The 20,920-nt window shown below is 43.9% G+C and overlaps 1 long non-coding RNA gene across 4 annotated transcripts; it reads left to right on the forward strand.

The window, feature by feature from the left end:
* The first annotated feature begins 3,791 nt into the window (after nt 1–3,791).
* On the forward strand, nt 3,792–20,582 carry LOC101804238 (uncharacterized). Of its 4 annotated transcripts, none has more exons than XR_011810776.1 (6): nt 3,792–4,179; nt 9,748–10,822; nt 11,234–11,360; nt 14,818–14,951; nt 15,136–15,232; nt 20,026–20,582. It is a non-coding gene; the product is annotated as an uncharacterized lncRNA (long non-coding RNA). The 4 variants fall into 4 exon arrangements; XR_011810804.1 differs by lacking the exon at nt 20,026–20,582 and adding an exon at nt 19,656–20,019; XR_011810784.1 differs by lacking the exon at nt 20,026–20,582 and adding an exon at nt 17,210–18,901.
* Nucleotides 20,583–20,920: the final 338 nt, after the last annotated feature.

Consider the following 20,920-nt stretch of genomic DNA (forward strand, 5'->3'; position numbering starts at 1 on the left):
GTTTGTGGTTTTTTTTTTTTTTTTTTCTATCAGTCTTGCAAACTCATCCTGAAATCTGAGATGCGAGTTGGGTCCTCTCCGTCTTACAACACGTCACTAGTAATAAAGGCTCAGCAGCCCAAATGAAGAACTTCTTGACAGCTCTGTAAAAAATACTGTCTTCAAATTATGCCTTTGGGGACCCGTCTCCCACCACGCTGCTGTCAAGAGGCTGGTGAAGGTGTAGCTGCCTGGAAATGAGTCAACAATTTGAGCGGGCCACTGGAAGGAGTAAAATCCAGAGCATGCTGAATGTGATTACTGCCAAGCCGATGAGAAGGAAAAGAAAGAAGAACTTCCTTTTGTCGTTGTAGTTAACAAATCTGTCTGTGAACACAGACAGCAGCTGCAGCTTGCAGGAAGAGGGCACTTAACGCGTTGCCCTTTTTTAGGACAGATCGCTTTAAACACTTTAGTCACGCTGCTTTAATCATCTTCTGCAAAGCCTGAGTAATCACAGTTGTCTCACACAACCCTTGTAAGTGAGCCCCTCTAGGCTGCACGGTCATGTAAATAAATAATTACATCCAAAATTCTACATTAAAAGGACATTAGGGCTACAAAGACGAGCTCTCAAAAGTTGGGAAAGGGCAGGATGTTGGTTGCCGGTGCCCACGTGGGTGCACACATTATGATAAAGACTCTAATTGCACAATGGTAGAGGACAGGAGGCTATCATGTAGGCTGCATCTCATGAGATGCTCCCATGGCCTGCTGGATCACCTTTCTAACATATCTGGCTGGTTACGCTCTTGGTAGTTGTTTCTCTGGCATCGCATTATATTGAGCGCACTAATGAATGCACTAATGAAATTTAACATTTGTGTTTTAGACAGAGAGCGTGCAAAGTTCTTTAGAGACAGGAGGAAACGTGGTTTACCATTATCCCGCTTGCAAAGTAAAGCAGATTTGGTAATAGTTCATAAAGCTGAGCCATTTTTAAAATAGGGCAATGGATGGAGAGATGCCTACCTTACAGATGAGGCATGGACAAGGCAAATTATCGCACTGTTGCAACTCAGGAACCTCCTGAGAAGAAACAGTAGAGCCTGTGGTGACATGTGTGTGCCCATGGCTGGTGAGCCCTTACAAGGAAACACCTGGATTACTTCTCTGCTAATGCCACAGCTCCAGATGATCTCGAGCAACCTCATCTAAATCCAGCACTGGATCTGATTTTGTAGTTGCCCATGAGTGGGGAGCTGGACCAGAGACCTCCAGAGATCCCTACCAAGCTCTGTTATTGTGGTTGTGTACTTTCTCCTGTTGACAACATCGCATCTTCTCCAAAAACTTAAAGATTTACCAAATCTTTAATGTCTTATACCCATAAGGGAAGCAAAACTCTCAGAAAGACCCCATTTTCTCAAACGAGTGCTGTCTCCTTTGTTGCAGAAATGTGAAGGGTGTGGTTGGCAGCAGGGGGGTGGAAGTGATGAAGTGGGTGAGATACCAAAGGGGAGAAAAGCTGTTACTAAGGTTTAGACAGGGAAATGTAGAGCTAGTTTGAAATTTTGTTATAAAATCTTTTCCTAATAGAAAGGCATGATGAAGGAGGAAGGTTTTAAGACTAGGATAGAGTTTTAAATGACAGAGGGCTACATTTGGATGCTCATCTGAAGATGGAAAAACCAAGGATTTCAAAGGTGTGGACAGCTTCATACCTTTGGGTTGTTTGTCATCTTCTAACAATCATCCAAGTTTAGTTAATCCCATTTGTCTGCTTCTTACCCTGTGAATACTTCACTTATTTCTTTTTTGCTAAAACTAGGAACAATTGCAGGAGAGCTTGATGCTGCTTGGTTCAGAGCAGTGACTAAAGCTTGGCCTAAGCTCATCCCAAAATTCAACCTAACCACAGCTCTGCTCCTTTTTGCCCTCTCATCTGTTGAAGAGCCCAGATTCATTACAAAAGATCGTTGTAGTTGTTTTTAATTGAAACCTTGATTATTCATTTCTCCTCTTTCAAAAAAAAAATAAAATTGTTTTGTGGCAGCCCTGACTCCACCAGAAAAGTCCTTTACCTATGCACACAAGTGAAGTAATTTTAGAGTAAAATCTTTGTTGACCATTCATTGAGACTAAGCATTCTGCTTTGTAGAAATGTTGAATAGTTAAAACTGAAACTAAAATGAATAGTACCTAAGAGATCTAACAATGAAATCTCTAAAAAAGGCTAACCTCTTGGAAAAAAATGGGTCACAGCAAGCTCAAATCAAACAGTACTAATGGATAATTTTTTTTATTTATTTTTTATTTTTTTTTTTATATAACTCTGTGTCTCACCTCCTGGCATTTACTGTGAGGATCATACTGGAGCTTCATCTCACAGGAGTGTTTTGAAAATAAATTCATTCACACTAATAGAACTTCTGGCATGGAGGATCAGCAGAGAAAAATATTTGTAATTTATAAGACAGTCTTTGGAGCAAGGCTCGCATAGTGCGGAGAAAAATTAGGGATGGGGTTGTCCACTGAATGACAGGGAGAAACCTAGTGCCTGGTTCAATAAGCATGTTGTATCCTGGGAGGCACGTTCTGTAGGCAAAACTGAGGCAACCACGTAATTAAGATTATGATATAATGAGTATATACAGAAAGGGTTGAGTTAAAGTATGTACACTGGCAATTTTGGAATTTCCTATCTTCAATTTTAAAACTCCAATGTTCTTTTGTCTTGTCTTCCCCAGCTATCAGAATGACTCTCTCTCTCTTTCTCATGTCAAATCCCTATTCCAAAGCAGGGAAGATGCAGTGCTTCTCCCTCCCAAAACTGTAAGATTCTTCCCTAATGCTTTGTTTGATGCATTTCTGCCTTGGAACAAGTCACACTCATTTCTTATTAAAACCAGAGTTTCCTCCCCTCCTCCCTGTTTCTACCTCCTCTGGCAAATAATAACACAAATAACTAACTAACCCGTCTGCAGCAGACACCCAGCTTGGGAAGCATCAGCTGGGCCAATTAAACTTTGGCAAAGTAATAAAGATCAGAAAAGAGGGTGTGAGCAGACAGCTTTAAGCAGCAGCTGAGAATGATGCTTGGCATCAGGGAAAGCTGGAGCAAATGAGTCTCCCCCTAACTATCTAATGGTCATTAGCTGGACCTGCTGTTGCCCTCACCTGCTTCTCCCGTTGACCTCCGGAGGAGGTCTGACCCCGAGACATTATGTTACTTCACTGTACAATGGCAAAAGACAGTAAATGTTGATTTTTGTCAGTACATCTAGATCATATTCCTTTGTGTTACTGACTCAGTGCCATTTCAAATGCACTTTTACTTGGAGCCTGCTCTTACCCCCATGCATCACTTCACGCTTAGCCACATTAAATTTCATATCCTACCTCTGTGCCCACTCACCTTCTCTATTATGATCAGCCTGCAAAATGGTTATGTCCTTCTGAGTTTTAACCACTGCCTTTATTTCATTATCTCCAGCAAATTCAATGATCTCTCATGTCTAAATCATTAGTAAAAAGCATTACAGGGTACCAGCCCAAACAAAGATCCTCATATGATCAGATTCTTTGCTAGCTTTGCAGAGCACACCTGCTTCAAAACCACCTTTGTACAAGACCAGATACAAAAAATATATACATAAAAAAAAAGGAAAAAAATAATACAGTCACGTTTGCATTTAGGTTCTGTCTGTATAAGCGGACAATGCTACATAGAAGCTTCATCTTTTGCTGGCCAAAGGAATTCTTCTCATCACAGCATGTTGCAGTCGTGGAGGGTTGTATGAACTGTAAGCTTTTATCCAGTGATGACATAAAACTTTGGCTAAATATGTTGGCAGTGCTGGGCTGGAATCAGGTGTTTATGGGTCCCAAATGAGGGCAGAGGGATTGTTTTAACCCCTATAAATCCAGAGTGAGAGATGGTCTGTAGCTCAAAGGGAGACACAGCTGATCCCATTGTATCTGATGAGAAGAAGCTGTCAGTCTGGTGCCTTGCTTTAAATTGACCCAGCTTTGCCCACATTTCTGTCACTTTGCTAAGTGATCTGCAAGGTGTCTGTACCACTAGTGAAGTGGTAGCACAGATCTTTTTGGGGAAAGCACCGTTCTCTGCAGTGATCCTCAAATAAGAGATGCTCTCCCTTGTGCAACTACCTCCAAAGGGCTGCTTTGCCAGTGATGGTAAGCTAGTGTGGTAGCAACCTGTATGTCTTTGACAAATCAGAGTGAGTTCAGGAAAGAGTGGCAGGAGGGCCAGACTTGTGGTTTTTGAAAACAGTAACAGGTGGGGGCATAACCTAAGCAACTAAAGATCTCTAAAGTGTGTAAAAAACAGTAGAAAAAAATTCTTTGTTCAGTAAAATTAACTATATCTAGGAAATAATAGTACTTGAGGCTAAATATTAAAGATATTTATTCCTAATGGTCAGGGTGCAGGACAGTGTACAAGATAAATGATAGACACTTAGCATTGAGATTATTTAAACCTATTACTGAAGAGACAATCCAACCATGCTGTAGGGTTTCTGCCTCTGGCTGGAGACCATGGTGGTATTCTCTGCTCTGAAAATAATTTCCAGTATGGTCTTGGAGTCAGCTCACCTCCCTGTGTCTCTTCTTCCCTTAACACCTTGTCTCAACTACTTAAAATTTAAGCTCTGCAGAGCAGAGATGATCTACTTAATCTTTGTTGTCTCTAGCATGAGAAGGTCTTGATTTTTGGTACCGTTGAAATGAAAACCTTATTTTTAAAGAAGCTATGTGGGGCAGACCCACCACAGGGATACAGCCTGGTTGAGAGGAGAGATGACTTTATGAATACAATATAAAATTTGCCCTTGGGAATCCTTCTGTATCTTGTTGCTAATGATCAGTGATTTTCCTGCTCATCTATAGTGAGAGTAAAAGGGAAGAAGAAGTGAATGGCCTGGCTGAATTATGAATGAAATGGGTAGAGAGGGGTATGAAATGGATAGATTGAGGCAGGATTCCCCATGTACCCACTGTGTTCCTTCCTCTGCTTGCCCATCTCTGGGGAGCTGGAGCAGTTACTGGCCCCCAGCAGCCATCCCTTCTTGTTAATTGTCTCAGTCCTAGCTGTTTTCTGGTCTGAATACTGAATATGCAGACCGTGGACCCTCTTCTGAATGGGCCCCTCTGGGAGGGGTGTTGGAGCAGGGCTGGAAGGAAGGCTGTCCATTATCAGGAGCAAAGCCAGCCTCCAGGCTTGGTTTGACTTCAGGGAAAGGTGTATTTGCCTTTGAGGTTTGAAGCTTTACTATTGATCAGCACCTTAAAGGGTCTGAGAAACAAAGGCTTCCTCCCCTTTAAAGTTCACTTACAGCAAAGGGCATTGCTTGTTCCTTGGGAGGCTGCTTCCCGGGGAGAGGTTGATGTGCCTCCTGTTCCCGCTTTGCAAGACTGAGAACACCACTTTGTAGCGTGGAGGAGGAAGCATTTTAAAAGGAGAAAGATTTGTCTCTACAGCCCCTTTCTCCACCTGATTTGAGAGGGAGGGCCAGGGCTGGTCTGGGAGTGAGAGATCATTTCTGTCTAATCAACCTCACTGAGCATCCGTCACTGAAGTCTCCCACAGTGGTGGTGGCTTCCTTTGAAGAAGCTCCTTATGGGCAAGTCACTCGGGCAAATTGCATTTAATTTCTACATCAATAAACTATTATTTTTGCAATGTTGCTTCCAAATTCTGCATATGATCTAGAAGTCAGGTTGCAAATACAAATACTATGATGAAAACAGGCCACTTAGATTTTCTCTCTGTTACAATGTGGGCTGTTGAAATCCAAGCTAGCTCTCCTCTGAACAGGAGACAGTGCTGGAGACCCCCAAATGATGAATGTTGTTGCTCACAAATTTCTCAGACCCCTTTCTGAGTAAGGTAACTTCGGTGTGTGGTACCTCCATGGCATTGTCACCGTCCAGTTAACTCTATCCACATTGCTGCTTGCCCTTTGAGCAATGCTGAACCATGTTGGAGTCTGTTTTGGGCTTAGCTGGCAAGCGATGGCTGTCTGTCTGTGGAAGGACTCATCCCCACTCTGCAGCATCTCATTTTATTATTTAAACACCAAACAAGTAGCCAATGTGCTATGAGGCAGATCTTGCCCTGGAAAGCCTTTAGTGCATTTGTTTCTCTGCTTCTCTTGGCAGAGGGAAAATTCCTGACCCTTCCACCCCAAAAGCTCTGCTGCTAGAGCTATAGGAAATCTTGTTTACTGACTGCTGTATGGACTGTGATAAAGCCGTATCGTTACACAGTTTGGATTCCTTTTCCTAGTGGGGTTTCAGTGCGTATTTTTTTAGAGCTGGTTTGTTACAGTGCTGTGGTCATTTCCTTTTTAGAAGTCATTGGTAATTTTTCATAATTCACCATGCCTCGGCTGAGCCTCTCTTCGAGATTTCTGTCTGGTTTAAGAGAGGATTTTTCTCCATAACAACCCCTTCTCCCCTTCTGCCAATGATCCTGGGGTTTCCCTCAATGGATTTAATAAAAATGCTCTTCAGGCTTTTTATCAGCTGAGAAAAATGAGCCTGCCTTGTTGCGGCTCTGCAAACTTTCCAGCTGATTTCGCGGCACTGCGACCAATTCTCTCCTAACACCCTGTGATGTTGGGGGCACAGCTTTGAATTCACAGCATGCTGAGAGCAACCAGGGGATGGAGGGAAAATTCCCATGTAGATCCTCATCACCACGCCGAGGACACGCAAATAAATCGGAAGCATGGCATTGCGATGCGCTGGCTGGAGCAGATGGAGTCCCCACTGGCTTTCTGCTGGACAGAGCTGAAACTGCTCCAAACTGCACCGCATGCCCTGCACCAATGACTTCTGATGGATTTTTTCCTTTAGCCCAGATAATAGGTCTATAATTCTGTGCCTGAGCTCCGGCTCAAGGGAACAGCACAGGGCAAGCTCTGGATTTGCAGGCTGTTTCTCTAAATGGACCCTGTTCCAGAATTTGCCCTTGTGATGTACAGGTTGCCTGATAGTCATGTTTTCTGATTTGGTGGGTTTTAGGAGGGGATTTAGTGATGTGGCTGCACTAGCTGAAGTCCAGTCAATGATTTAGTCCCAGAAAGGATACTTAAGAAGTCAGTCCACTTGTGGACCTTGTCCATCATCTCAGGGAGATGTGCCCTAAGGGGACAGAGGTGCTCAAGCTGCACGGCTGCTGGCAGACTTGGCCTTTTTGGTGGGGTGGCTGCCTGGGGATGGGGTGGTTGATGTGCTTCTTACCCCCACCTTGTTCCCTACAAGATTTGAGTTGTCTGTCAGTGTCCTTTAACTCCAAATCAAAACTGGTTGACAACACCCAGCATGTTGTCTCTGCCATGGTGTGCCAGTGATGTGTGGGGTCTCTGCCCCATTTTCCACCAGGGGTCTGCAGGATCTCAGGAAAGGCAGCAATACTAAAAATTCTGGAGGTTGTAGCATTGGGATCAGCACAAGGGGAAGGACTTGAGGACGGTTCAGGCAACATTCAACCCTCGAGAAATAATTGGGGCTGTAACAGACTTGCATGCACATAGAGAAGGAACGTGAGACACCCACCAAACAGCAGGTCACACCAAGACGGGGAACGGGAGTGCTGATGGAGCAAGGGCTGCAAGACCTGGTTGAGAGCCAACCCCATTTCCTCCTATCAGGTCTCTGATCCCGTGCAGCTCTGGCTGTGACAGCGACACGCAGTCATGACCACTGAATCCTCCCTGCTAATGACAGCCGCGCGGCAGCGCATCTCACCCCGAGCTGAACCGCGTTAACAATCTGTTCCCAGCGAGCCAAGATGTGCCTGCTTATTTACCAGACTTCAAGCCTCTGGCAAGCTGCCTGCTCAACATGTAGATGGGAGCTGTATTAACTCCATCATTGCCATCAATGGGGTGCACAAGCAGTGCTTGGCAATGCCTCGAGTCCTCCTGTCATACACAACGGCTACGGCGCATCCTAAGAGCCAGAGGCTGGCTCTGGAGAGTTGAAAGTACTTTATGGCTGTGTGGTGGGGATAGGGAATTTAGTTTGGCTAGAATTTCATGAAATGAAGGTTATATTTACACTGAAATTCTCAAGAAGGACTTAGGCACCAGCTGTGGTATGCAGCAGTTTTTTCGTAGAGCTGGGCAGCTCAGATCATGTTGTGTAGGGTCACTGTATCCTGGTTCCCCATAGTCAAAGGAGAGACACAGGCTTTATGTCCAGTGTACGTGCAGTAAGGTGGATGCTCCAATAGCCTGCTCTCTGTATTGACAGCAGGAAAGGAGATTCTTACAGCCTTAGAAAGTGGAAAGCCAGAATCACTTCTCTCTTGAACTAAAACACCATGGTATAGCCCTAAATTAAACACACTCACCACAATAGGTAGCTTAATTATGTTTTGGCATGTCCATCACCTTTTTTCTTGTACTTGTAGCTGAACAGTCTCTACAGGCAGAGGGTTGTGTCCAGATCTACCAAGGTAACAAGTGGCAGGACCTCTGCAGTTCCTGGGCTTAGAGCACCAAAGTCTTTCCATACCTTGTTTGTCTGACCTTCCGAGGTGACTCCATACCTCCATCCCTCCTCATTTGTGATTTCCTCTCTCCAGGCTAGTTATCCTACAATGCAAAGAAAAAATATTGTTACATCTGAATTTCAGTCTGTATCTCTTTGAATTTTTCTCCTTGAATTTATGATACCTTCTGTGCACACCTAAAATGGAAAACGTGGCTCCATCCAAACCGTCTGCTAGAGATAGCCTCTGGACTGAAGAGTCCTCTGGACTGAACTTGAGTGTTCTCACACAAAGGGCATCTTTTATTTTCTTGAAACTTGAGTCTAATATCTGAGCTTGAGGTTTCTGAAAGTACTGAACCAAGGCTGAAGGGCAGAGTCTTGGATTTCTGTTCCGTGCTGTTTGGAGGGGGAGATTAACAAGGATTTGAATTGCCTGCTCATGCTTTGCTCCAGGGAAAGTCACTCGGGGAAATGCTCAGTGCTGTCCCTGTTTCACAGCAGCAGTGAGCTGAACTGCTTGCAAACGGCACTTCTCCTGCCCCTCTGAGCTGGGAACTCAGGAGCAGCAGCAGCAGGGTGTTAAACCACTTGCAAATAGCAATTCATCCCTGAGAGCCCAAGCCTGGGACAAACACTGAGTAAAATTGTAATTAATGCAGTTCCACATCACTTGACTCCGTGCTCTGCAACAGCGTGTTGGAAACACTGATTCTTCTCCCCAGTAGGGTGTTGCTTATTTGAAAATATTTCATATGCATTTGTATGTGTGTGCTTATACATATATTTTTCTATAATATCTCCTCTGCTCTTTAAGGATGCAAACCAAAGTTTGAGCATCTTGTGCCCTTGGCCATATGATGATTTTGGTACAAGCTTGTAAAATTTTATATTTTACTTTTAAGGTACACAAACAATGTATTTTGCATATGCTTTAGCATTCCCCTGGTATAAAAAGGAATATAGCAATTCTAATGTACAGGTAAAGCCAAAAGTGGTTTTCCTTTGCTCATCCCTGAAAAATCAAAAGGAAGTAGTACACTTGACACTCCCATTCTGTGCAAATCTTTCCTCATTTTTTCTGTCTGTTTCTAAGAAGTGTACGTGTATTATTATGTAAAACCCACTTGAGACTCACAGCAGACCCTCCCATGGTTTGGCTGATTACTTTCCAGAGGGGAGCAGTATTTTGTATGTGTATATCCACCAGAAGAAGCTGGTCACTGCCCTCCTTCATTACAGGTTCAAACCTGCTGTTCTCTGGCACGAGCTTCTCATTCCTCCGAGTGCGCTTTGTCTTTCATCTCATTCGTGCTTTCAAGAACTAAGACTGATGCTGTTCTTAGGCTTACATAGCTCTGTTCATACAGCAGAGTACCAGCTAACAGAGCATGGATTTTCAGTACGACACACAGGTGAAGCCCATGCCTAAGACAATGACTCTCAAAAATGCTCCACTGAATTGTAGCCACCCACAGGGGAAGGAGAAATATATGAAGAAATATCCAGTGAAGGTGATATGAGTTTGGACAGCAACAGTCATAGTGATTGCTTGGATAGGAGTCTGTCCAGCCTTGTACCTGTACTTTACCACCCCCTTTAGTGCTGGAAGTGCTGTCTAGCTGAAGGATGACCACGGAGCAAATGGATGGGCAGCTCCTGATGTCATCTGGATGTTGGTCTGGACAGACAAACCTGCAGAGTTGAGTGTCAGCAGGACTGAGCACCTCTGGCTTCACCCTGTGGTAGCTAGATTTGTGCCAGCTCCCAGAAACTAGTGGCTTTCAGGGCATTTCAGGGCATCCTGTGCTGAGCTGGTACAACCAGCCTTCCTCATGATGCTGGGGCTTTGCATTTGGCCCATAGAGGGGAGGGCTGGCGGACCTCAGATTTGTCTGCATCCATCTGTGCCCATTTCCTGAGTGCTGCCTATGGAAAGTCACTAAGAAAAAAAAAAAAAAAAAGGAAAAAAGAAAGGGGAATGCTTCTTATAATGGAAGCTCTTCTCCCCTCCCCCTGGAAGAGCAACTATTTCCAGTAAGCGAGAAGGAAGACTAGTCTCTGCCACCAGAGAGTGTTTAGAAGTAATTGAATCACTGGATTAGCTAATGCAGCATCCATTAGGAGTCCATACCATTCCCAGAGGACTCTGCAGCCATAAAGGAAAGCAAGGAAGCCCTGAGTATTTCATGAATGCACATAAACCTCCTGCTTCCAGGCTATAAATTGCTTCCCGCGTGACATCACGGAGGTGCTGCTGGCGCTCCTCCATTTCCCTTAGCATGAGGTCTGAGGTTCTCCAGATGGGCCCCGAAAGGTAAGAGAAGCCAAAGCAGTTGCTCACTCCTGTTACAGCTGATGTGGGGGTAGGGGAAATGACAGCAGAGCTCCCAACTTGGCTCTTTTCAGGGTTGAGAAGAGCAGTTGGAGCGTGCGGAAGCACTTGGGCATATCTGGGCTGGGGAGGCTGGTGCAGGGAGAAGCAGCCGGCACCAGACTTGGCCCGGGGCACGGTGTGCCTGGCAGATGGCAGGAAGGAGTGGGTGTGCAATGCGATGAAAGATTTAAACACAGAAGGCCAAGTCCTCAGCCAGTGGAAATGCTGCTTGCCGAGGATCCACTGACAGCTATTTCCACTCGGTGGCCGAAGCCTGTGCTAGCCACAGTGTTGTTTCAGCTGGTTTCTGGCACAATACCCGCAGTGGATGTTGTATTCTGTGTTTTGTAGCTGGTTCTCTTCTCTAAGGAGCAGCACCGTCCTCCAGATGCTACAGGCTTAGCCTGTGCCTTGAATCCTGGTGGAGGCTAAAGGAGGAGCAGGCTCAGATGATGGGGCAGAAATCCGGGCACCGTAGGTAGGTCTGAAGCTTCACCTGCTTCCAAATGGATTCTCTGTGTTCAAGGTGGGTAAAATTGCTTTCAGCAGCATTGCCTTCCTGCTGAGGCCATGCTTTCCAGAAAGAGCAACGCAAGGCCAGCTATGTAAGAGGCTTAAACCTCAGCTAAAGAATCCGTGGGACCACTAATCCTAATTCAATTACTCAAACCACTCTATGCTTTCTTCCACTTTTAAGTGTTCTTATTTAATAAGCGGAATAACTGAAAGTTTGCATCACTGAGTCTTTCTCCAAAGGGGGAGATGGTGAACCACTCCTCTGTCTCTCCCTCTCCCATGGTGACCTATTCACATGTGCAGTGATGGTTGGTTGGTGTTGTTGTGGGATGGGGAGGCCCACTGGCAATCTAAATATAGATGCACATAAGGAAACAAATGCTACCCTTGTAAATTTTGCCATCAGCAGCTGTGGTGGGACATACTATTGCTTAGCAGGAGATTAGTTTTGTAGGCTTTGTGTGTCTAAAGGGAGAATCATCTATTGTTTCCCATTTAAGATTTATTGCATCTCTGTTTAGACTGAATAATTTATCCTGAATGAGCCCTGAAACCCGTCGCCAGTTAAAGGGAGAAAAACAGTCCCCAGAAAAGAGCTTCACCCTAATAGGAAAAAATCAGCAGGCGGCAGACAGAGGGGAGGGGGTAGGTGATGGGTGGCGGCTGGTTGCACTGCTGGAGACCTCAATGGTTATGTATCTTTTGTCATTACTTTATAATGATGAACTCCGTCGTTAGGAGCCATTCATTACCGCTTAGCCTGTGTGATCTGATGCTGATTTGATAGGATCCAATTTAGCATTTCACTCTGGGCTCCATTCCATAGCCATTTGGGTTTGGATGTAAAAGGCAGTTTGATGCCGCCTTGATAGTGTTTTAAACTGCCGTAAAAAATGCTGGCGCGGCAGTTCAGTAGTCATCTGACTAGGGGCAACATAGCGGGCTTGCACGTTGAGGCAGCTGCTTTTCTTTGTCCAAAAACACAGGCACAAAGTGGTAGGGGCTTGTGTCTGGTTATGGAGCATCCACATGGTGAAGTACTTGCAGGAAACTCTACCATTGAGGTGTGTGTGTGGGTGTGGCTTCTAGCTTCCTCCCTGTTCAAAAAAAAAATAAAAAAAATTCCTTTTCTATTTTTATTTATTTATTTGAAAGAACATGAGAGGTTCAAGGCCTGTCTCAATTGTTTCCCATTTCTTGGTCACTCTTGAGATCAAGCTGTTTTTACTGCTGAATCAGTTGGGATGATTCAGTGTGTGGATTTTTAAAAGAGCAAGACCTGCCCTAAACCCCATCATCAAAATGATTTCATTTCCCATCTCCCCCCACTTTTTTTTTTCGCTCTTGTTATCTGACTTTAATGAGGCTTTTGAACTTTCTTGTTCTTGAATCAAATGCATCAAAACACTCTTGTTCTCATTCAAGTGGAAGCAAGGATAGGCATAATTCTAGGTACTCAGAGTTATCAGACATATGGACTCAAGTGTTTGAGGGCAACATTTCTCTAGATCACCCCTTGAACCTCCCCTGGGTTACTTCAGTCCAAAAGCATAATCTAGATTCAACTGGTATTTCTAAACAATGAGTCTCACTCTGTACATTTTACATATTTTAAAGACACTTAACTTCATTAAGCCAATGGCTTCAGAATTCAAGTGTCCTCCAGATTTTCTAGGATAATGTGAATCAGAGATAGAATAAGATATTTGAACATATGTCTTCACTGAAGCTACCTACCCACCATGTGTGCCATCCCATTGAAGAGGCACAGTTACGATGTAAAGAAGACAAGGCCTTGGGTGGATAAATTGGAGAATGAATCATTTTATAATTGCCTGGTTCTCTATACTTTCTCTCTAGGTATTTGCACATGTCCATTATTGGAAATGGGAAAGTAGGCAGGTGGGAGGATATCCATCCTGGCCTAATGCAGCCTGGTTTATTTTATATTATTATCTGGGATGATATGAGGAACTGTGGATGAGGAAGGCTCTGCAAAGGGGTGTGAGTTTGCCTTTCCATCTCCTGCCAAACGCAGCCTGCAGGTACCATGAAAGGTGTGATGGGTCTACCAGCAGTATCTAGAGTAGATTGCAGATGAAGCTAGTAGTGTGCTCTCTTCTTTCCTGGTAACCATAGTAAGCATCAGCTCTGTAATGAAAGGCCAAGCAGTTAGAATGAAAACTAATCGTAGCATTATTGTTCTGCAGATTAGAGAAGGAAGTCAGCCTCAGAGCAGCAACTAAAGCAATTGCATTGAATAAAATGGATGGCTCAGGGGACCAAGGGCTAGAAAGGAGAGAGAGAAAGACCTATTAGATCATCTCGTGGCCTGTACAAGATTGTTTCTGTACTCACTGAGGCCAATACACTTTCAAATAATTCTAGTGAACATGGTATTTACTCACCCTTTGGGGATAGTAGCCCAGAGTGCCTCCCAAAATATATGTCAGTATAAAGCTTACACTTTCCTTTCCTTAGTTGATTCAAAACACATAATCTTCAGAGTTATTCTCAGTAGACGTAGAGGCTCCTTGGTGTTCAGGACTCAAAATACTTGTTAAAGTGCTTTGCTATCCACTAGTATTCTGTAATCATGTTCTGCAAATTCCTTTGGCTTGACCACAACTAGTATGGGAATACCAAAGGCTTTCACCTCGAGATCACCGTCAATCCAAGCTAGACCAATGGCCAACTGAAGGATATCAATATTTGACAGCTGTGGGATGAGTTATATGACAGGCACTGCTGTCTGGGTCAGATGGTCACTTGTCCAAAGCGGTTTGGATCTCTTTTCAACTGTTGTGGCAGAGAAAAGCAGAAATGACAGAGCAAGAAGAGGAGAAATTGCATCACTCAACTGATCCAGTATCTTTTCTGTCATTCAAGAGTGGGATTCCGAGCTAGTAGGCTTCATAAGAGCTGACTCTAAAGAAACTACAAAAGACAGTAGGATTTATTTTTATTTTTTATTTTTAGAGGAATGCCATTTTTTTTATGAAGAACTTTTTGTCTCTATCTTTAAACATTTTTGGAAGGAGTTCAGCTAAAATACTAGTTTAGGGAAAGAAAAGATGGGAAATAATAAACATTGGTTCCAATGTACTACTCTGGTGCCTAGAGATTTGCTCAATTTTTCTACACGTTTTAGTTAGTCTGTATTTTTCTTTGTCATCATAGTCTTCCTGTAAAAGTTAGTGGTATATTGTTAGGGATGTATTCCAGTCAGGGAGTCTCACACTGTGGGAAAATGGGCCTAAAGGCAACTGAACTGTACTCACATCCAAAAATTTCAGGTTTGAGGCACTAAGCTGTTGGTTTTGGCATTGAAGACACTGCTGGAAAAACAATATATTTTGGAAAAGAATATGATTTATTTGAGAAATAATTTGTAATGGAATATTTGCTTTTGTTCCTAGATGCATTGCTGAAAAAGGAACATGATGTATGTAACAATTAAATACTCAACAGCCTCATCAGAACCACAAGACACAAAGGCACTGGCAGGACTCAGAAGATGGTAGCCTCCCTAGAGCACTTTGAATAAGTTATGGTACAAGATTTCCAAAAATTTTCAGATTTTCAAAAATATCTGTCCCTTGAAAGCTCCTGGATTTTCAGATGATCTCAGTACCGAGCCTGCTGAGCTGTACTGAAAATGTCTTCCTTTGCAAAACCTCTTTGAAAATCTAGCAGGTCTCTACTCAGATAGTGTGATATTGTCTCATGTTAACCAGGTTACCTGGAAAAAGTGGCAGCACAAACTTAATCTGAAGTCAAGCACAAGAGGAAGTGGTGGGAAGAACATGGTCCATGCAGTCCAACGCTTTGCAGGTACAAAGGGGATAGAGACACTGGGGTGGCTTCAACTTCCAGATAACAAATTCAAAACCAATTGTTATCTTTGTTTCCATACATAGTCTTCTTTTTTGACTTTATAAATGATTTGGACATGTACAGCACCATGCACTGGAGTCTACATCAGAACTGAAAGCAGTGGGGTGTCCTGCAATGCAAATAATATGTGTTAAGGCACACACTCCAGTTATGGGATAACATCCTTGGGGATGGAAAGAATGCTTGTGTCTTCTTGGAGGTAAAATCACAACTATTTTGGTGTTGGGATGGCAACTTTATGCAGTATTTCAGAGTTGTAACAGCACTGCTCTAAGCTGGAGAAAAGCAAAGCATTTTGAAGGGCTAAGATAATTATTTGTGGACAAAAATGGCCATCACCAGTGAAGGTTGTTTTGCAAGCAAAGGTGTTTGGGACAGAAACCAAACCCTGCAGAGACGGAGAGAGCACTAATGGTTATGTGGCTCTCTCTCAATCAATTTTATCAAGGGTCAGTTTAACCATTTGAGGAAGAATGTTTCCCTCATTGACAAGATGATCTCCCAGGGAACATCAATGCAGGTATTTGCCAAAGCAGTGCTGCTAGAATTTGGTGAAGAGGGATTTGTCCAGCAAAGTGTAGTTTTGTTCCAGCCCAGGCATATAACTGCATGGGCAAAAATGGGGGAGAAAAGATTCTTTCTGTTTGTTCGGCAGGGGATTTCTGTTTAATCAGCAGTTGTTTTCAAAACCAAACACTGGCTGCCATGAACCAAGGTCCAGGAACGTAAATATCTGGGCCCTCTTCCAGGACATGGCTGAGCTCCAAACTGTTCATGAAGAGGGAGGAGGTGGGAAAGTGTCTCCTGATGCTCTGCAGTTGGCAAGACTGGTGTTTGCATCAGCACGGTGACAATATTCAGCTTGCCTGAACCATCGTGTGGGATTGGGGTTGCTTTATAAAGCTCTTCAGCTATTCCCATGTGATGCAGACTCTATACTGGCCACCCAAAATCTAACCACAGCATCTTACATCCCAAGGAGAGGATGAAATAGAAAGACTCTGGTGAGTTTTGGTTGAGTCCCTACAAAAATCCAGGAGTAGCTTCTGATAACGTTAGATTTTGTGGTACAAATCAGAGATCCCACAGGCTGGACATTCTGGGAAATCTGACCTCATACAGATGCTTAATCAGGAGCCTCTTAGAGCTTTTTCACAAAGCGTTCTTGGATTTATTTGCTTGATTTCTATTGCTGACATTATTAAAAAAAAAAAGTTTTTTTTTTTTTCTGGAAGTGCAATTTTTTTTAATTACAAATAATTTGCAGCAAAAAGGAAGTGAGAATTTTCCTTAAAAATTGAAAAATACTCAGTTTCCAAGTTGTTTTTTTTTTTTTTTTTTCCAAGAAAGCCCCAACATCTTCTACAGGAAAGACAGATAAACAAATAAAATTGTTTTGCAGCTAGCTCAGAAGCTTTTTTTAAGAGAAATCTAGCTGTAAGCAAGTGGTCAGATTCAGGAAAAAAAAAATAGAGTGGAGCCACGATTGACATCTATAGTTGCTGAGCTGCTGACAAGAGTTGCAACCAAAAGACCGTCTTGCCGCTCATAGGTTTTCAGCTTCTGTCATGCTCTACATGCTTTTCTAAGAGCAGAAACAGAACAACTCCATGAAGTATTAAAAAGTTTCTGCAACTTTTGTTATCTTTAGGGTTGCACTTCATTGCACTTCAAGTCCTACTGTCTCTTCTCCTATCTGTGCTTATTGTAATAGTCCAGGCATCTGCTTTCTCCTTGCCTTCATCCAAGTTTAGCACAAGTGGCTTGAGCATGTACCGGTTCTGGATATCTGGTGTACTGCTTCCTGTGCCAGGTCTTTTCATGCAAAACCCCACAATGTTCCCCAAAGTTTTAGGCTCTGTTCTTGGCCTTGTTGCTGTCTCATACAGTACTTTTATGCCTTTCCCTATGCAGATGTTGTTGCTGTTCTCTGCATCTGGTTTGAGGCACCAGCTGAAGTCAAAAGCTGGTTGAAGTGGGAACTTTTGGGCACGTTGGTGGGATATATCACTGCTTGGAAGGCACTGGACATGTAAAGACCAGAAGAGGTTACAGTGGAGAACTAGATTGCCTGAGATGCTACATAAATGCTGAATAAAACTGAGAGTGACCTGGGCCTCCAAATTGCACCTTGACCTGTGTATATGCCAATTCATATTTATCTCTGGAAAAATACATGATACTGCTAGCATGGAAGGTCCCACCCATCTAAATCTGTACTGTATTTTTGCCTTTGTAAAATCCATGTTCTAAAAAGCCTATCATAATCAAATTGAAAAACAAACAAACATACAAAAAGGGCACAAATACTAGCACATATAGCAGGTAGGACCAACCTAAGCTTCACCATCGGCGGTGAGAATTCTGCCTGATCATCCAGGAGGATTTTTTTCTCTTTTCTTCTATCTGATGAAAACTTCAAGGCTTCAACAGCTGTTGCTCTAAGTGTGTGTAGCTCTTTTTTTTTTTTTCCTTTTCCCAGTCTGTTCTTTTTGTTTTGTAATTTCTCTGAAAGACTTGAAAAATGTCAATTTTCCATCATTTCACAAAGGAGGAGACGATGTGGCGGATTCAGATTTGGATGCCATGGTAGCCATTGTCCCAGGAGACTTGAAAACATGATTCTAAGAGATGTAGGTTGACAAGTACATTTTAAATCTTACTGTATCTTTTCCCTATTAATAAATAAACAAACCGAAATCTCAAGAGTAACACAGATGAGAGAATTGAGTTTAAGAATACAAAGATTTTTTTTCTTCTTTGTAGGACAGAGGCAAAACTACTGGGTAATAAGCACCCCAGCCACTGACATTTCAGGTGACTTGGGTGATTCTCTTTCATTTTCTCCCTTTTTTTCTTCTTAGCCCATGTATTCTTCAAAGACAAGGATGAATCTTTCTGCCTGGTGTGCACCCTCGTTGCAGCCCAGCTTTACGTTGGGAGAAGCTCCAAATTTCCACCTTTCCTTCTCCAGCACCTCACCCTGGTCTCACCTTCCCCATGGGAAGAATTTCTGGCTGCACTGGCCACTGGACAGCAGTGGTGAGGACTGAGAGGTCCTTTGGTGTTAGTCATAAGGATGCAAGGCTGCGATTTTTTTTTTTTTTAATTATTATTATTTTTTCTCCCAGCAAAGTAACTGAAGCATTGAGTGTTTTGGCCTGACTTTTCCAGTCCAGCTGCCTGCAGATTTCAGCATTGCTAAAGGCAATGCAGGGAGTGGGAATTTGTTGCGGAAAAATATAATAATTTTCTCGTAGCTTATCCAAGCTCACTCAGAAAATCAGTAGCAGAAGCAGGCATGCTCATCTTGTCCACTCTTCGGAGCTGAGTTTGTTCAACCAGGCTGATTTCAAATAAGTGAAGAAGAAGCCAAGGAATCAGCACAGATAGTGCTCACAAGGAGGCGGCTGGGCAAACAGCCTTGTTGCAAACTATTTGTAGGGCAAACGGAGGTGGGAGAAAGGGCAGGGAAGTTGCACTTGTGTATTCTCTGTTTTCTCCACCCCCGTTTCTGTGCATCTCAGCTAGAAGGAGAGGATGGAAGCCAGAGAAATTTGCTTTGAATTGACTGACGCTTTATTTAAAATAAAATAAAAAATCTGTTCTGTTTTGTTTTTCCTCCAGATGAATATTAGAAGGTGGCATAACTGACAATCCAGCCCACTACAACTTCGCCTCCTGTTTGGAGCTAAAATGGAACAAATTTAAGTCATTTTCTTTTTGTGGGCATAAAAGGGACTGTGGGCCTCTAATCGCTGCCTGGGGGGTTGACTCAGCCACCCATAAACTGCAATATCCACTCATTTATTCCTTTTCTTTCAGTTGCCTCCAAATTGCTTCAAACAAGCTCCATGGCTGCTGGGGAAGGAGCAGCTCTTCCTGCTCCTCATTAGAAATGAGAGGAGTGAGGAGGGGAGAAACAGTGGTTTCTTGTGCCATCCATCCACCTCCTTCCTCCCTTTCTTTCCTTTGCTCTGAGGAGTGAGGGTGAGTGAGGACATTTCCAGCCAGCGTGCAAAGCTGGTGATAACCCGCTGTTTGCTGCTCTGGGTCCTGTACAACCAATTAAATACATTGCTGGGCACATCTGAATGTTGCATGGGTTATAAAATCTGTTTTCTGTGCTTTTGGACTGGAAGCAGAGTAGGGGCAGGGTACTGCTGCTATGGGACCAAGCTCTGCAGGTTTGGCTGGAAGGTGGATGCGATACATGGGATGGAGACAGGTTTCTAAGTAAAGGCAGGAAAACACGGCTCAGTTCATGCACTTTCCTAATTCCTGTGTGCACACAAAAAGCAGAGAGGATGAGTTTCTGCCAGAAGTAATTGCAGCAACAATCTGTTTATTTTTTTTCCAGAGGCTACTCTTGCATTTGGGGTTGCAGCTTCTGCCTAGAAAGCCAATGAGGTGCATAGAACCATACAACGGAATCACAGAATCATTTGGGTTGGAAAAGACCTTCAAGATCACCAAGTGTGCCTTTGACACAAAGCCCAAACACCTTTTTGGGGCTAGCTTTTACATTTCAAGCATTCTGGATATTAAAATCCACCTAAACTTATTTATTATGTCTAAGGGCCATGGATAAGCCATGGGTCCAGCGCTCTGCAGTGTGGAAATGGCCAACACACCTAAAGGAACTAGCCCTAAGCTGGTGCACGCAGGTCTTTCCTTATTACTGGCCAGAAAAAATCTGAATTTATCATGCTGTTTTTTCCTCATCCTAGACATGACAAGCTGTGTCCTGTTGGTGTCTTCCCGAATCCCTCCCTACATCAGCCAACACAAGGAGAGACATCTCGAGATGTGCTCTGGGATGCAAGATGCTGCCGCTCTGGATGCAAATTTCCCAGAAATCACGCTCCTCCACTGGATGTCTTCAACGATCCTCCCTTCCCAGCCATCGCTTTGCAGAGGGCAGGTCACAGAACCAGGGCATAAAACGTCCCCTTCGTGCCCCTGCCTGATGGCTGGGCTGAGCGTGGCCCCACCAAAGGCAGGAGCTGTGGCTGTGCGCAGGGGAGGCTCCGCAAAGCAGCCCCCTCATTTTCTCCAGCACTCACAGGGCTCCAGTGAGTGAAGCAGCTCGAGCAGAAAATACTGCATTGCACCAAAGGCACAGAGACACGGAGAGAGAGAGAGAGAGAGAGAAATCCCACAGTCTGACAGGCAAAGGCTGTGACTGTCCCACTCCTGACAGGCTGCTGCGCGGCAGCGGAAAGCAGGAAGCATGCGCGATGCTCAGAAAAGCACTGCTTCAACCCCGAGAGCATTTTACTGCGGTGCTTTTCGTTATGAGCCACCCCGAAAGCTTCTGTCTCGGCTCAGGCACCTTTGGCATCTGTAGACGGAGAAGGAAACGTTTCCAGCTTGCTGCCTGGAAATGAAAACGGCGATGTTGGCTCAGCAGAGGGAAGGGGTCAGTGGAGACAATGACAGCCCATTTTCTGCAAACATTTCTCTGGCGAGCTTTCCTGTTGCTGTCCACTTGGCTCTGCTGTGGCTGTGAGACCCTTTTGCTCTCTGCAATAAGCTGGGGCAGCCTCCCCTTTTTCCATCCACTACTGCAAGAGGTCTCTTTAGATACTAGCAGCTAACCCAACGTGGGGGCATGGTGGTAGT

The sequence above is a fragment of the Anas platyrhynchos genome, chromosome 1, assembly GCF_047663525.1.
Source record: "Anas platyrhynchos isolate ZD024472 breed Pekin duck chromosome 1, IASCAAS_PekinDuck_T2T, whole genome shotgun sequence".
NCBI classification, from domain to species: domain Eukaryota; kingdom Metazoa; phylum Chordata; class Aves; order Anseriformes; family Anatidae; genus Anas; species Anas platyrhynchos.